Source organism: Orycteropus afer, unplaced genomic scaffold, assembly GCF_000298275.1.
Source record: "Orycteropus afer afer isolate SDZICR_OR568_19922 unplaced genomic scaffold, OryAfe1.0 scaffold00019, whole genome shotgun sequence".
In the NCBI taxonomy this organism is placed as follows: domain Eukaryota; kingdom Metazoa; phylum Chordata; class Mammalia; order Tubulidentata; family Orycteropodidae; genus Orycteropus; species Orycteropus afer.
In genome coordinates, this window is record NW_006921606.1 from 9,650,964 (window position 1) to 9,664,634 (window position 13,671).

Here is a 13,671-nt window from a genome sequence, read left to right on the forward strand (position 1 = left end):
TGAGTGTGGGTAGAGATGGTGTTTATCCTATTTATAACACCATAGCATGTTATAGGTACCAAGCATATTTTTCTTAAAAAAATAAATACCTATATGATTATATGCTGAGTGAATAATCTAGGAAGCTGGACTATATAAAGAAAAAATGTTACATCAGGATTGGAAGAAGACTCATTAACAACCTGTGATATGCAGATAACACAGTCTTGCTTGTTGAAAATGAAGACTTGAAATGCTTATTGAAGATCAAAGACTGCAGCCTTTAGTATAGATTATACCTCAACATAAAGAAAGCCCGAATCCTCACAACTAGACCAATAAGCAACACCATGATAAAGAGAGAAAAGATTGAATCTCTCAAGGATTTTATTTTACTTAGGTCCATAATTAACCCCTATGGAAACAACAGTCAAGAAATCAAATGACAAATTTCATTGGGAAAATCTGAAGCAAAAAAATTTCCTTAAATTGCTAAAAAGAAAAGATTTCACTTTGAGGAATAAGGTGCACTTGACCCAAGTCACGGTATTTTTAATCACCTCATATGTGTGGGAAAGCTGGACAGTGAATAAGGAAGATCTAAGGTGAATTGATGCATTTGAATTATAATGTTGGTGAAGAATATTGAATACACTATGGATTTCCAGAAGAACAAATATGTTTTGGGAGGAGTACAGCAAGAGTGCTCCTTACAAGTGAGCATGATGAGACTTCATTTTGTGTACTTTGGACATGTTATCATATGCATTACCAGACCCTGGAGAAGTATATCATGCTTTGAAAAGTAGAGGGTCAGTGAAAAAGATGAAGACCCTCAGAGAATTAGATTGACACAATGGCTGCAACAACAGGCTAAAGCTGCAATGATTATGAGGACAGCAGAACCAGGCATGTTTCATTCTGTTGTTTGAGTTGGAACTGGCTGGACAAAACCTCACCATAATGAGAACATGATTTAACTATGTCCTCTCATTATTCTTTAGAGGATCCCATAGAACTGGTTGACATGTGTCACCCTATGACACCTACACATAGCACTCAAACCAAAAACCAAACTCACAGCCATTGAGTCTATTCGAATAGTGACAGCCATTGGGTTTCTGAGGCTGTAAATCTTTATGGAAGTAGATTGCCACATCTTCCTTCTACAGAGTGGCTGATGGGGTTAAACCACTGACCTTTTGGTTAGCAGCCAAATGTCTTATCCACTCCCTCACCAGAGCTCATTATAGCAATACTATATCCTCTAAAATGGAAGCATGGTACCTGGAATTGCCAAAAACACTTTAGCATATCTGGTCTGACAAATATGTTTTCTCTTTTTCTTTCTCTTTCTCTGATATGTAAGTTTACATATTTGAGAGATTTTCTAAGGAAATTTAATAAAAAATTAAATTCAACAAAACATTTGATTAACAACATTTAGTAAAGAGAGTAGCATTATATGAACAGTCTGAGAGACCCTGGGAGCTGTGGTCCCATATGGACAAGGGTCTCGTTTGCCAACAAAGGCAGATCCCCATCATCCCCAGGCACCAGCACTAGAAAAGATTCTACTGTCATTTGAATCCTTTTTACTGACAATCTCCCTATCCCATCTGGTTTTCAGAAAGCTTGACAGACTTTTTTGTTAAATCATATCCCTGAGCTTGGAGTGTGTGTTTCTCCTATTTATCATTCTGTCCTTGGTGTAAGTTTCTCCTCAAGGCCACTTTCACGTTTCCTACAGTCTCAAGTATAGCTAAATCAAGAAATGTAGACATTATTGAAGCCCATTTATCTCTTCTAATTAAAGGTGAATATCATTCTAACAACTGGCTCTGGGAGTGACGTTTTAGCAACAATCAGAGCAGTGGGCTTATCACAACTTGGCACATTTCTCTTGCATCCTCGCCCAGAAAGGCTTACAGAATAAGGACCCAGATCCTTACCTTAGAAGTCAAGGTTTTCCATCTCTGCTTCCAACCTACTTTTTTGAAGTTTCATCTCTTTTCAATGTACACATCGGATGCATGTGAGTTAGGTGCAGCTTTCCACATTTGGCACTTCTGACACTGTCCCCTTGGCTTAAAGCCTTTTATGTACCTGGTGACATTACACCAATTTTAAAGTCAATAAATACATGACCATTGTTTAGCTACCAAACCTAGACTTTAGGAAATTTTGTAGGAACAGTTTTCTTTCTTTTTTTTTTTTTTTCTCTAAAGAGAATGAATGTTTCTGTTAATAATCATGCTAGAAAGAAATTATTCCTTGCATGAGGGTAAAAGAGAAGGAGGAGAGGGCAGAATTAACACCTTTCTTGGAATAAGGTCAAATTGGTCCATACTTCAAATTGGGAAGATACTTAGAACCTTTCTGGAGGGATCTATTATTGGAAAATTGGAGGGAAATCAGGAGCAAGGTGAGGAGCCTCTCCAGAAACCTAACATCAGATTGGGCTTGGGTAACAGTTTAAAGGGCATGGGTCAATGATAGTACAGATAATCACAGTCAGGTAAATACAACTTTTTGTTTGCCATTTGAGTGGTAACAACACAAACTATCTCTTTAGTCAGCTCTAGAAAAACTGTTGGGGGTTCAAATTGGCATTAGAGCTTTGGTCTTTTCAATTAGGAAACTAGTAGCTATTCTGGACATTTCTAAGATTATTCGTATTTTGAGAACAAATGCAATTTGGTGTCTGATGTCCTCTGTGTCTGGGATAAACTTTACCAGTGCCCTCAATGCTGCCCTCATTTGTTCAACAGAACATGTCTTTGTTTGATGATGCTAGTGTTGTTATGTGCCTGGAGTCACTTCTGACTCATAGTGACCTTATATACAACAGAAGGAAACCCTGCCTTGACCTGCATCATCCTCACAATCCTTGCTATGCTTGAGTTCATCGATGCAGTTACTGTGTCAATCCATTTCATTGAGAGTCTTCTTTTTTTTTTCTCACTGACTTTCCATTTTATTAATCATGATGTACTCCAGGGACTCGTCCCTCCTGGTAACATGACTAAAGACTAGGGATGAAGAATCACCATCTTCTCTTTTAAGGAGCATTCCAGCTGTACTTCTTCTGAGACAGACTTGTTCATTGTATCAATCCATAGTATATTTAAGATTTTTTTGCCAAACCTTAATTCAAATGCATCCATTCTCCCTCACTCTTTCTTATTCATTGTCCAGCTTTCACATGTATATGCAGCAACAGAAAATAATATGGCTTGAGTTGGGCCATAAGTTGTTACAAAGTGATATCTTTGCTCTTTAATACTTTAAAGAGGTCTTTTGCAACAGATTTGCCCAATATGACATGCCTCTTGATTTCTTTACTGCTGCTTGCATGGATGTTAATTATGAATTCAAATACAATGAGATCCTTGACAACTTCAATCATTTTCCATTTATCATGAATTTACTTGCTGGTGTAGTTGTGAGGCTTTTGTTTCCTTTCTGTTGAGGTACAATCCATACCGAAGGCTGTAGTCTTTGATGTTCATCAGTAAGTGCTTCAAATCCTCTTTGCTTTTAGCAAGCAAGGTTGCATCATCTACATATTTCATGTCATTGATTAATCTTCCTTTAAACCTCAAGGAGACCAGGAAGCAAGCAGGTGGTGGTTTGGAACAGCTAAGGGAGATAAGAAAGTGAGCCAGCAGTAGTTTGGAACAATTAAGAGAGACCAGGAAGTGAGTGGAACGGTTTGGAACAGCTGACTCATAGTGATCCCTCTTTGGGTTTCTGAGGAGGAATCTTTATGGAAGTAGATTGCCCAGTCTTCCTTCCAAGGTGGGTTTGAACTGCTAGCCTTCTGGTTAGCAGTCAAATGCCTTAGGTACTATGCCATCAGAGCTCCAATTTGGTTTGAGTTTTTAAAAGGGAGACACACTTGTCTGTCAGTTTGTTGTACTGTGAGGGCTTGAGTGTTGCTGTGAGGCTGGAAGCTATGTCACTGGTATTTCAATTGTGAGCAAGGTTACCTATGGTGGACAGGATTCAGTGTAGCTTCCAGAATAAGATATACTCAGAAGAAGGAAGAAGCCATCCCCTTCTCAAATAATTGGCCAGTGACAACCTTATGAATAACAGTAAAACACTGTCTGAAAAATGACTGGAAAACCTTATGAATATCCCTAAAACATTGTCCAACATAGTGCCAGAAGATGAGCTCCTCAGGTTGGAGGGCACTCAAGATATGACTGGGGAGAGCTGCCTCCTCAGAGTAGAGCCACCCTTAGTGATGCAGACAGAGTAAAACTTCCAGGACTTCCATTTGCTAATGTGGTATGACTCAAAATGAGAAGAAACAGCTGCAAACATCCATTAAAAACTGAACATGGGATGTAAGAAGTATGAATCTTGGAAAATTGGAAGTTGCCACATATGAAATGGAATGCATAAAGATCTATATCTTAGACATTAGTGAGCTGAAATGGATTGGTTTTGGTCATTTTGAATCAGTCAATTATATGATCTACTATGCCAGAAACAACAAACTGAAGAGAAATGGTGTGGATTCATCATCACAAAGAATGCTTCAACATCTATCCTGTCAGTGATAGGATAACATCCATATGACTACAAGGAAGACTAGTTAATACCACTGTTATTCAAATTTATGCACCAATCACCAAAGCCAAAGAAGAAGAAGTTGTAGATTTTTACAAACTTCTGCTGTCTGAAATTGATCAAACATGCAATCAAGATATGTTAATTATCACTGGTGAATGAAATGCAAAAGTTGGAAATGAAGACAAATCACTGGCATTTGGAAAATATGGCCTTGGTGATAGAAAAGATGCTGAAGATCACATGATATAATTTTGCAAGACCAACAACTTATTCTTTGAAAATACCTTTTTTCAACAACACAAATGGTGGTTGTATACATGTACTTGACCAGATGGAGTACACACGACTCAGATTGATTGACTACATCTGTGGCAAGAGGCAATGGGGAAGCTCTCTATCTTAAGCCAAAACAAGGCCAGGAGCTAAATGTAGAACAGACCATAACTGCTCATATGCAAGTTCAAGTTGAAGCTGAAAACAATGAATGGAAGTCCACAAGATCCAATATATGACCTTGATTATATCTGTCTTGAATTTAGAGACCATCTAAAGAATAGATTTGATGCATTGAACACCAATGACTGAAAACCAGAAGAATTGTGGGATGACATCAGGAACATCATCTATGAAGAAAGCAAAGGTCATTAAAAACACAGGAAAGGAAGAAAAGACCAAAGTGGTTGTCAGAAGAGACTCTGAAACTTACTTGAATGTAGCTAAAGAAAATAAAAGAAATGACAAGATACAAGGGTTGAATAGAAGATTTAAAGAGCAGCTTGAAAAGACAAAGTCAATTATTATAATGAAATGTGCAAAGATCTGGAGTTAGAAAACCGAAAGTGAAGAATGTGCTTGGATTTCTCAAGCTAAAACACCTGGGGAAAAACATTAAGCTTTGAGTTGCAATATTGAAAGATTTTATGGACAGTATATTGAATGATGCAGGAAATATCAAAAGAAGATGGAAAGAATACACAGAGTCACTGTACCAAAAAGAATTGGTCGATGTTCATCTATTTCAGGAAGCAGCATATGACCAAGAACCAATGGTATTGAAGGAAGAAGTTGAAGTTGCACTAAAGGAATTGGAGCAGAGCAAGGCTCCAGGAATTGACAGAATGCCCATTCAGATGTTTTAACAAACAGATACTATGCTGGAGGCACTCATTCAGCTTTGCCCAGAGATTTGAAACACAGCTATCTGGCCAATTGACCAGAAGAGTTCCATATTTGTACCCATTCCAAAGAAAGGTGAGCTCACAGAATGTGGAAATTATCAAAAATATTATTAATATCACATGCAAGTGAAATTTTACTGAAGATAATTCAAAAACGGTTGCAGCAGTATATTGACAGAACTTCCAGAAACAGCAGCTTTTCAGAAGAGGACATGGAATGAGGGATATCATTGTTGATGTCAGATGGATCTTTGCTCAAAGTGAAGAATACCAGAAAGGTGTTTACTTGTGTGTCTTATTGACTATGCAAAAGCATTTCATTGTGTGGATCATAACAAACTATGCATAACATTGAGAAGAATGGAATTCCAGAACACTTAATTGTACTCTTGAGGAAACTGTACAAAGATGAGGAGACTGTCATTCAAACAGAACAAGGGGACACTGCTTGTTTTAAAATCAGGAAGGGAGTGCATCAGTGTTGGATCCCTTCAGCATACTTATTCAATCTGTATGCTGAGCAAATAATATGAGAAGCCAGACTATATGAAGAAGAATGTGGCATCAGGATTGGAGGAAAACTCTTTAACAACATGTAATACGCAGATGACACAACTTTGCTTGCTGAAAGTGAAGATGACTTGAAGCGCTTACTGATGAAGATTGAAGAATACAGTCTGCAGTATGGATCGAACCTCAACATAATGAAAACAAAAATCCTCACAACTGGACTAATAAACAGCATCACAATAAATGGAGAAAAGTTTGAAGTTGTCAAAGACTTCATATTATTTGGTTCTACAATCAACACCAATGTAAGGAGCAGTCATCAGATGACATATTGCATTGGGCAAATGTGCTGCAAAAGACCTCTTTCAATTGCTGAAGAGCAAACATGTCTTCTTGAAAACTAAGGTGCGCCTAACCCAAGCCATGATATTTTCGATCACCTCTTAGAGCTGTTGCAGGGAGGCCACATCTTCTGACCTCCTCTAACCCCACAAGTGGAAGACAGAATCACCATCAAAAACCCAATGCCTATTCCTGTGAGGCCAGATATGCTGCCTCCCTCTTGCTCTTTCCTCAACCCTGACACCAACCGTTCCTTCTGCAGCACCCACCACCTTTCTGCTGGGTTCGACAATTCTCTGCAGTGGCCACACAAAACTCATAGATTATGGGGTTTAATAGGGAAGCACCAGGCTACAATTCAAGTTCAGGAACAACGTTAAGTCACTCTCAGCCCACCATCTCTCAGCCAACAGTCTCTCACAGTCTCTTTTCCAGTAGTGTGTTTTTGTCAGTGTCTTTCTCAGCAATGCATGTCTCTTATGTCTCTTTCCCAGCAGCATGTGTCTCTCAGGACAGCATGTCTCCCAGGAGTGCATTTCTCTCAGGAGCACATTTCTCTCAGCAGCACGTCCTTCTCAGCCAGCAGTAAGAGAGAGTTCTGCCTCTAGGAGCCTTCCTTTTGAGCCTGGCAGAGCGGCCAAACAAGCCAATCATAACATCAGAATTCTAAGCACCTGAGAGACAGCAAACTTCCCAGAACATTGCTTTGTGCCACTCTCAACAGAAATACCCCAGATGGATAACTTTAATAATCAGGAGCTCCTCAGTTGCTCACAGCAAGTTCCACCATGGAGTTTACAAAGACTTAATGGCTAGAAAAGCCATACCAGGTAATTTACTACACCACAGCTGGCCAATGTATAAGGAAAATTGAAGAAGAGCTGATGCTTTTGGGATGTGGTATGGGCAAAGGATACTGAAAATACCATGGTCTGTTAAAAAACTAACAAATCTGTCCTGGAGGAAGTGTAGCTGGAATACTCCTTGGACGTGAGAATACCCAGACTTCATCTCACCTACTTTGGTCATGTAGTCAGAAGGGAACATTCTCTGGAGAAGGATATCATGCTTGGTAAAGTAGATGGTCAAAGAAAGAGGGGCAGACCCTCAACAAGATGGATTGACACAGTGGCTGCAACAATGGGCTCAGGTAGAGCAAGGATCATGAGGCTGGCACAGGACCAGGGAGTGTTTCATTCTGCTGTACATAGGGTCTCTATGAGTCAGAGAAGACTTGATGGCATCTAACAACAACAACAAAAACAAACAAACAAAAAAAACAACAACTAAACCTGATGCCATGTTACTCTTCATAGATTGCAGCTTCTCAGATTGTTTGATCAACATAAGATTTAGTATGTATGGTATATAGATATAACTCTGAGACACACCTTTCTGATTGTAAGTCATGTAATATCACCTTGTTCTGTTTCAATCACTGTCTCTAATTCTAGATACAGGTTCCTCATGAGCACAATTAACTGTTCTGGAATTCCCATTGTATGCAATGTTGTCCATAATTTGTTACGCTCCACATAGTTGAAAGCCTTTGCATAACCAATAACACACAGTTAAACATTTTCATGGTATTCTTTGCTTTCAGTCAAGATCTATCCGATATCAACAATGATAGCTGTCATCCCACATCCTCTTCTGCATCTGGCTTGAATTTCTGATTCCCTGCCTATGTATTTCTGTGACAGTTTTTTTTTTTTTTTTAATTATTATTTTCAGAAAATTTTTACTTGCTTGTGATTTTTATGATATTGTCCTATAATTTCCTCACTCTGTTGGTTCATTTTCTTGGAATAGGTATGAGTATAGATCTCTTCCAGTCAGTTGGCTGGGTACCTGTCATCCAAGTTTCTTGGTATAAATGACTGACTGTTTCCAGCATTGCCATCAGTTTGTTGAAACATTTCAATTGATAATCTATTAATTCCCAGAGCCTTGTTTTTCACCAATGACTTCAGTGCAGTTTGGACTTCTTCCTTCAATACCATTTGTTGTTGATCATATGCTACCTCCAGAAATGGTTGAACATTGACCAATTCTTTTTGGTATAGTGACTCTGTGTAAAAATCTACCATCTAGTTTTGATGTTTCCTGCATCATTCAATATTTTACCCATAAAATCTTTCAATATTGCAACTTGAGGATGGAATTTCTTCTTTAGCTCTTTCAGCTTGAGAAATGCTCTGGTAGTTCAGTTTGTGTGCCAGTTTGGTTGGGCCTGGTTGAGTGGCTGGGCAGCTGGTGGCAGTTATTCTCCATGATGAAACTGGCAATCAGCTCCATGGTGGGAACTACCACAAGCAGCTGAGTAGCTGCTTTAGGGATGTGGTCTGCTTCCTGTATATAAGAAATAGCTTTGGGAATGGTCTCTAGCTTATGGCATGCTTGGACCCTGCATGTAGCCATGTCATTGTTCAGCAGCATGCCATGCTCTGCCAACTTTGGGATTTACAATAGACTTGAATTAGCGACCTGCCGTATGGTTTGGTAACATCAGACTGTGCCTTGTTACTTGTCACCCTTTGGCTTGGCAGCCTCAGTAGCCAGCAGCTGTCTGAGTGAAGAAAAGCCTCTAGCTTCAGTGGGCTGGAAGCTGGAGGCAGAACCCAAGGCTGAGGGGCTTTCACCCAGCCCCTAGAGCTTGGCACTTTGAACTTGGACTTAAAGCCTCCAAATTGTAAAAATAAACTCTCATTTGTTTAAGTCATCCCATTGTGGTATATTATTGTCAGAGTACTAGTTAACTAGAACAAATGTGAATCATTCATGTTCTTGGGAATATTCTACATCCCATACTCTTGAAGGCAGGTATAGAGGGGAGGCAAGTGTGCATGAGGTCAAAGAACCTTCTAGAAGAGAAGAATAAATGGTCAGACACGTGGACCTTTTGAAGACCAATACTGATAAAACATCTCATAATAATAGTACTCTCATCTCAAATAACACAGACATTCTCTTCTAGTAGGAAGTCTAAATTTGGTGACCAAAGCTCAAAAGAAAACAAAACAAAAAGATTGTTTTTGGAGCTATTACTTCTAGACAAAGTATGTGACAGACCAGAATTCTTTGTAACCAAGCCACTGTACTATGCTTTGAGGTTCACTGCTGAGCATTCACAATAAAATGCAGAATGGTGACATTGTAGTTCTACACTTATGGTGGGCTGAGCTGAGATTAACACCAGGTGATGAGTATTTCTGCCCATACACTCTGAGACATCAAAGACATCATCTATGAGAAATCAAGGGGTCATTAAAAAGACAAAAAAGAAATAAAAGACAAAAATAGATGTCACAAGAGACTGAAACTTATTCTTGAATAGAGAGTACCTAAAGTGAATGGAAGAAAGGGTCAATTAAAAGAGCTGAAAGGAAGATTTCAAAGGGTGACTCCATCAGACAAAATAAAGTGCTATAATGATATGTGCAAAGATTCAGAGTTAGAAAACCAAAAGGAAAGAACATGATTGGCATTTCTCAAACTGAAAGAACTGAAGAAAAAATTCAAGCCTACAGTTGCTATATTGTAGTGCTCTATGGGCATAAATGTTAGCTGACACTGGAAGCATCAAAAGAAGATGGAGGGAGGGACTTGGTTCAGATGGTCTCCTACTAACAGACAACTTGCCAAATCCCTCTTCCAACAGAGATTTTGAAAATCTCCATAGAACACATACAAATAATGATCCTGGAGTTATGAGAGAAAAAGTATGAGATCGAGTGAAGAAAGGGAAAGGGATCAGGTTAAGCAAATAGGAAAAATAAAAAAAAAGCCAAAGAGAAGTCATAAGAAATACAAAGGAAGTCAAGGAGCAGGGAGAATAAAAAAAAAAAGAAAAAAAAAAAACACTGAACACACAGCCATTAAAAACACAGAATAGACCCATCAGGAATATTTCAAGGTAAGGTAAGGCCACGGGAGAATGGAGATCATGCTGGGAAAGGGATCAGGCCTTCCCATAGCTTAAGCTTCCACAGAGTCCTGTAGGGAGTAAGGGAAAAGGAAGAGAAACCCTCTCCAAATAAACAAAACCCCAAATCAGATCCATAGCAGTGGGTTTAAGTATAACTCAACAAATCTTTTTTCTTTTTTTTTTAACCACAGAGTGGAACTGAGGCCTGGGATTTCAGGACTCGTGGATGCATGCAGACAGAGGAGGGCTTTCATTTCTCCTTTAGAGTAGCTGGCAGGTTTGAACTGCAAGTCTTTGATTGATGGGCACCATCATCAGCAAACTGCTCCAGAGCCATAGGCTGTAGCTCTGCTTCTCCACACCTGCATCACTGGCTGAACTATCTCACACGAAGCACACACACACAAAACAAGCTTTAGCTTTCTTCCCTGGAGGTCAATTCTTGTGCCAATCTCCTTTTTCTCATGTGGGTATTCCAGTGATTCTGCCACAACAGCCAGCTCCTAGGGCTGCTGGCTGAACATAATCAGAAAAATCCCTCCTCAAATATTCTATTCTCTCTTCATTTTTCTTCTTTCCTATTAGCCAAATTTTCTTCCCTTCTATCTGTTCATGTACTCCTTTATCTCCTCATCTGCTTTCATTTTTATCAAATATTCATCCCTCTCACTCTCACTGTTGTTTTCTCTCTTTTTCCTTATTTTATTTTTCCTTTTCCCTTATTTCTTATCATCTATATTTACTCTATCTTTTCATCTGTCCTTCTTCTCCTTGACTTTTTGTTTTTTAATCTTTTTATTTTTTTCCAAAAAAAAAAAAAAAAACCCCAAACTCACTGCCATCAAGTTGGATCTGACTCATAGCAACCCCTCCTTGGGTTTCTGAGGCTGTATCACTATGGAAGTAGATTGCCCAACCTTTCTTCTGAGGAGTGGCTGGTGGGTTTGAACAACTAGTCTTCTGATTAGCAGTCAAATGCCTTAGGGACTATGCCACCAGAGCTCATCCAAGAGAGGAACATATCAACACTCCACTAGTCAGCCATATGAGCTTTCATGGAGTAGTGCCTAAGGCATTTGACTGCTAACCAGAAGGCACAGTTCAAACCCACTAGCCATTCCTTGGAATGAAGGTTGGGCAATCTACTTCCGTGGTGATACTACCTCAGAAACCCCATGAGGGGTTGCTATGAGTCTGATGTGACTTGATGGTAGTGCATTGCGTTATGTTGTGTTTAGTCAGCCACAGCTGCTCCATCAACCATCTCACCCAACAGATGAGTAACACCAATAGATCCTGCACCACAAGATCAATGGCAGATGATGGACAACACTGCTCATCCCAAATGCAACTCCTATTCACAATGAACAGGGACCTGCACCCACATCTCCATGAGTGATTCCCACAACACAGAAAGCTGGAGATTGATCCACTACAGCCAAGTTGATAACCAAGAAATACCCCTGCTCCACATTTTCAGATATATTAAAAGAAAATAAAACATAAAACCAGGTGAAACAAATTCAGACATAACTAACAAAGAGACCAACTTCAAAATGTCTAGGAAAAACCAGACAGCTTCAAATAAAAAAAAAAAAAGAAAAGAAAAGAAAATTAACAGGATAAAATATTAGAAACAAATGTCCAAAGTAAAGAATCAGGAAATCTTCCTGAGGAAGAACAAGTAATAGAATTATCTGATAAGGAATTCAAAATATGTAGGTACAGATATATCTTTTTATATACATATACATACACACATATGACCCTCCAAGAACTCAAGGAAACCATAAACAGAAGCAACAAGAAGAGAGACAATACTCTTGAAGAATTCAGGAAAATCATTCAAGAGCAAAATGACAAAGTAAATGCACAATTAGAAATCATACAAAACCAGCAATTAGAAATCCAGAAGATGAACACTAATATTATGGAGATAGATAACACATTGGAAGGAAAATAAGTAGACAGTGCTAAGGCATTTGACTGCTAACCAGAAGGCTGGTGGTTCAAACCCACCAGTCACTCCTTGGAAGGAAGGTTGGGCAATTTACTTCCATAGTGATAGTGCTTCAGAAACCCAAGGAGGGGTTGCTATGGGTTGAATCTGACTCAACAGTAGTGAGTTTGGTTTTAAACTGACTGAAGAACAAATTTCTCAGCTAGGAGACAGGTTTGTGATGCCAGCTTGAATGACGAAAAATCAGAACAAAGATTTAAGAGAAATGAAAAAAACCTAAGAGATACATGGGATGACATGAAAAGCAATAATATACACCTGAGTGGAATTGTAGAACAAGAGGAGGCAAAATAAATAAATAAATAAAATAAAAATGAGAAAGTTATTGAAGACTCGCTAGTAGAAAAATTCCCCCATATTATGAAAGAAAAGATATTCATCCAAGAAGCTCAATGAACCTCATATAGAATAGACCCCAAGAGAAAGTCACTAAGACGTATCATAATCAAACTTTCCACAATCAAAGACAAGGAAAGACTCTTGGAAGCAGCTCAGGAAAAGCAAAATCTTACTTACAACAGGCAATCAATAAGACTAAGATCTGATTTCTCAGCAGATCATGCAAGCAAGAAGGCAATGGGATGGCATATGCAAACCCTTGAAGGAAAAGACTTGTCAACCAAGAATTATGTATGCAGGTAAACTCTCTCTCAAATATGAGGGTGAAAGCAAGACATACTCAAATAGAAATTAAGTAAATTTATGAAAACTAGACCAGCCCTAAAAGAAATGCATAAAAGATTCCTTCCAATAGAAAATTCATAACAGAAAATAACAATTTAAAATCAAGACACCTGCCACCACCATATAAAAACCAACCCAGAAAAATATTCTCAAAATAAGCTCACAAAAAAAATGCAAATGGAAAAACAGAGGAGTCAATCTGTAAAAGAGACCAACAACAAAGCAAATAGAGGGAATAAATAATTTAATTACCAAACTTCCAAATGAAATGGAAGTCAGGACAAAGTCTTTATAGAACAGACTGTTCTAAATGCAGGCACATAAGAATTTACTTCATGGAGATCCATTTGCAGAAAAATGAAACAAGATCTGTACCTCACACCACACACATAAATGAACTCCAGATGGATCAAAGACTTAAATGTGAAACCTAGAACTATACAGTT